The sequence below is a fragment of the Mandrillus leucophaeus genome, unplaced genomic scaffold (assembly GCF_000951045.1).
Source record: "Mandrillus leucophaeus isolate KB7577 unplaced genomic scaffold, Mleu.le_1.0 Scaffold1522, whole genome shotgun sequence".
In the NCBI taxonomy this organism is placed as follows: domain Eukaryota; kingdom Metazoa; phylum Chordata; class Mammalia; order Primates; family Cercopithecidae; genus Mandrillus; species Mandrillus leucophaeus.
This window is the reverse complement of record NW_012101502.1, coordinates 170,287-174,539: the sequence shown is the minus strand read 5'-3', so window position 1 is coordinate 174,539 and position 4,253 is coordinate 170,287.

Below are 4,253 nucleotides of genomic sequence, written 5' to 3'. Positions count from 1 at the left end.
GCTATGTGAGGAATACAAAATTTATCAAGCCTGGAGAGACATAAGACTTCAGTCATCCCCTCACTCCCTGGGAGTGGCACCTATGCGCAGGGGTAATTGTTTAAAAGTATTTTTGTTCCTGACTAGCTGCCTCACCCATTATCTTCATGTTCCTGGAATTTGTGACTTCTTTCAGACTTACTCCAAATAGATAGTTACTCATTTCTCTGAGCTATCATGTGTATAGAAAGTATACATGTTATTAAACTTCTGTTTGCTGTTCTCATGTTAATGTCTTTTAGACATTAGAAGTTTTAAAATATGCTGTTCTCATGTTAATGTCTTTTAGACATTAGAAATTAGACATTTAAAAGTCCCAACTAATAACTAAAGAAAGGTAGAGGAGAAAATTGTTTTTCCTCCTTTACAGCATTGCAGAGCTAGCTATGGGCCCCTAGAAATCATCTGTAAAGTTCACATATTTAAAATAAGGAAATTGAGGGCTAGAAAACTGCCCAAAGTCACTTAGCCAGCAGAGATTTTACAAAAAATCAGTGGGCATCTAAGAAGTGCCTACAATAGATCAGGCACTGGGCTAGACACTACCCTTCACAAAATAAAACTATAAGCTGGGCCAATGACTTTCAGTCTATGCTCTTTGCACAACTTCACACTGCATAAATGAATAAATTCTCAAATAGGCATCAAAAATGGAATATCCAGAGGAGGCAGTCTAAAGAATTATAATGAATTTTTAAAGTAACACTTGTTTTGTAAAGAAGAAAGTACATAGAAAGGAAAAGAGAAAACTCATTCTATATGAAATATAAAAATATGTTTGTACTAACTCAATTATTTAAAATTAATATTGTGTGGCCTAGGAATATGTCTTTATATAGTTAATGTTTGTTTTTTACAAAGGTTCCTACAGGAGGAAATGTGTTTGATTTTTGTGTATACTTCAGATTTCATCATAACAGCAATATAATGCAGGACTCAATGCAAAGTAAGAAAAAACACCAGGAAATCAGTTTTGGTTCCTTTTACACTGACAAAGCTTGTTAAGAAAAGAAGAACAGTTTTATTTTTTATAAATAGAGAGAGGATTTTAGTGCCTATTTTGGAATAGCAGGTAGTATTCCAGCTGTTTGGGGCTGCTTTGGGCTCTAGGCATTTTAAAATTAATGGGCTGGGCCAAACAAAGGGTGTATTTTCATTCCACATCAAATGTGTATGCTGGTTTCCAGCAATACAATATGTTTGTGCAAGTGTGGCACACATTTATTCTTCCAGGTAGTAAATGAAGACATCTGCCTTCTCCTAGAGACTTAGCTCTCAAGTCAGTTTAAAGAAACCAGCAAATAACCCTTAGTGACTCTTACCCTCACACAGAACAAGCTGATTTCTCATGAGAGCTGTATTCAGTCTATGACTAAGTAATGCCATTTTAAATGCCACACAAAACACTATAAAATGAACATGTGCTTTAGAGCCTGGAGCCCTTAGTTCAAATCCCAGTTCTGTCACTTATTAGTTGTAGGACATTTTTAAAATCTTTTCATTTTTCTGGACAGTCAGTTTCCTCATATGTAAAATGGAGATAATATTACCTACCTCACAGGGTTAATGTGAGGATTACATTATATAGCTCATGTAAGGCACTTAGCAAAATAGCTGGCACATAGTTGACACTTAATGAATGCTGCCTTTTATCTGCCCCCTCTGCAATTACTTACTTAAAGTTACCTATTATTAAGCATCTTTCCATTCTTACCAAACTTGAAATTGGTACCCAAAAAATCACCTAATTTTTCTCCTGTTGTACTAAGTAGCAAAAGAAAAACATTCAAGAAAAGGGAAGGCCTTCATGATACAAGTTTTCATGTCTGTAAAATTAACTCTGCATTAACTTCTGACTTAAAATTCTACAACACAGAACTACAACATTTTTAAAGAACAGAATATTAATCTAGAGTTAATATAAAAATATTAGCTGTCTCAACTTAAGGCATTTCACAAGTCTGAGAATTATTTCTGCTTTGACTTTGCAGCTCTACTGAAAGAAACCCTTACCCTAGCTCCAAATCTGGACAGATTCTTGAACACAATTTCTTGGTGCTTCCTCTAAAATCCCCCTAGAAGCAAGAGCTTCTGCTGAGCGACTCCATGGTGACTGGAATATGAAAAAACATCCTTGGGCCGAGCATGGTGGCTCATGCTTGTAATCCCAGCACTTTGGGAGGCGGAGGCGGGTGGATCATGAGGTCAGGAGTTCAAGACCAGCCTGGCCAATAAGGCAAAACCTGTCTCTACTAAAAATACAAAAATTAGCCAGGCATGGTGGTGCACGCCTGTAGTCCCAGCTACTCGGGAAGCTGAGGCAGAAGAATCACTTGAACCCAGGAGGTGGAGATTACAGTGAGCCAAGATCCTACCACTGCACTCCAGGCTGGGCAACAGAGTGAAACTCCATCTTGAAAAATAAAAAAGAAAAGAAAAAAAAAGAAAAAACATTCTTATAGATTGACTTTGTGATAGCCACACCCATTCCAGACTAGTCAATGGTTTTGCCATCACTTCGTGCAAATATTTTCTAAATATCTTTGCATATAGTATTATGTATTATAAAGACAAGCCTCTGGAACTATTTTGTATGTTCACCATAAAAGGTACTCCTTATGCACGTATTGCTCACACTGACTGCATAGAAATGACTTGAATTTATAGAAGGAGTTTTCTTCTTGTAGCCATTCATACCCAGCTCAGAGCCCAAGCCAATGTGCATCCTCCAAATGCAATCAGATGATGTGACCAGCCTTGAAACACTCATCAGACATGTTTTCTAACATATATTCTTGGTCCAATCTAAACTTGGATATTTGGAAACAGACTACTCAGAATACCAGCATTTGATATTGTGTTCAAAGATTGCAGAAAAACATGTAGTTATAATCACTGTAGTACTCTCCCTGATTATATAATTAGGGGTGTAGTTTTAGTCTTAAAAGAATACCAAATAGGCTTTGAGTCAGTAAAAAGAACAACTTTTACTGAGAGTAGAAGAGCATCTTTGCCATCAAAATGTGAGCTTTTGCAAAGTTAATTTAGCACATTATGTAATTGACAGTGTTCATAAAAGACATTTAAAACCACTTCATGTATTGTTAATATGCACAGTTTCAACACTATTACATAAACCATCAGTGTGAAGATCAGAGGTTTATAATCACTGAAATTGATTAGTCCAATCCTCAAAACAAATAACTTACTATTCTGTAACATTTTTTCACTGGTGCAAGTGGAAGTAGTATTGTAAAATGTCTTTGAAATCCAACAGGAATACAGATTTCTCCTGCGGCACACAGTTTTGCAAAAATTGATTTAATCATTAGGTAAAGTTAAGATTGATGAAAAATCTTTCTACTACATGTCTTTGAGTCCCAACAACAGAAGCACAGATGATGTCTTTGCATGAACTTCTATCAATTTGCTTCAAAATCAAAGAAAATCTTCTCAGCATACAAATCCCAACAAGTAGCCTAGCACCACTTTTCATTAATTACCAATGCAATCAATTTAAACAGAACTTATTCAGTTTATAAGATGGCTATCTTGTCAACTGCTAAGCATAATATAAACAATGAATTTGTACTGCATATTATCTGTGCATTTTTTTCTCTTCAAATAAGATTGCAACCTTAACAGAAGATGTGGAACAAACCAGCTTCCGCAACAAAGTTCTTTCTTTAACAATAACAACAATAAAACTATACTAAAACTACACCGAAGTGCCACCACAATAAACTGCAAAAAAACAAAAGATCCAAGCACTAACACTCACCCACATTGTACGTAGGCACCTGTAATAAGATTACCTCCTTGTGACCTGCTTAAATTCTGGACCTGAAGAAAGTTTTCAGAAAGTGTTTCCAAAATCCTCTGTCTGTCGCCCACAAAGCTTCATTCAGGTACTAAATGATGGGTAAATTTAGTAGTGTAGTAGCTACACAAAAGGCCAGGGCAGGAAGACTGCATGAACCCAGGAGTTCAAGGTTATAGTGAGCTATGATTGCACCACTGCACTCCACTCTGGCGACAGAGCGAGACCCTGTCTCTAGATAAATAAATAACAGATAAATGATGTAAAAATTTTTTTATAAAGCACTCTTTAGAAAAAAATCAGCATTCACACATAATATATGTATTTATACATTATATATAAGTTCTAATCTCAGCCTTTATGTTAAATAATTACTAAATTTTGTTTTTTACCT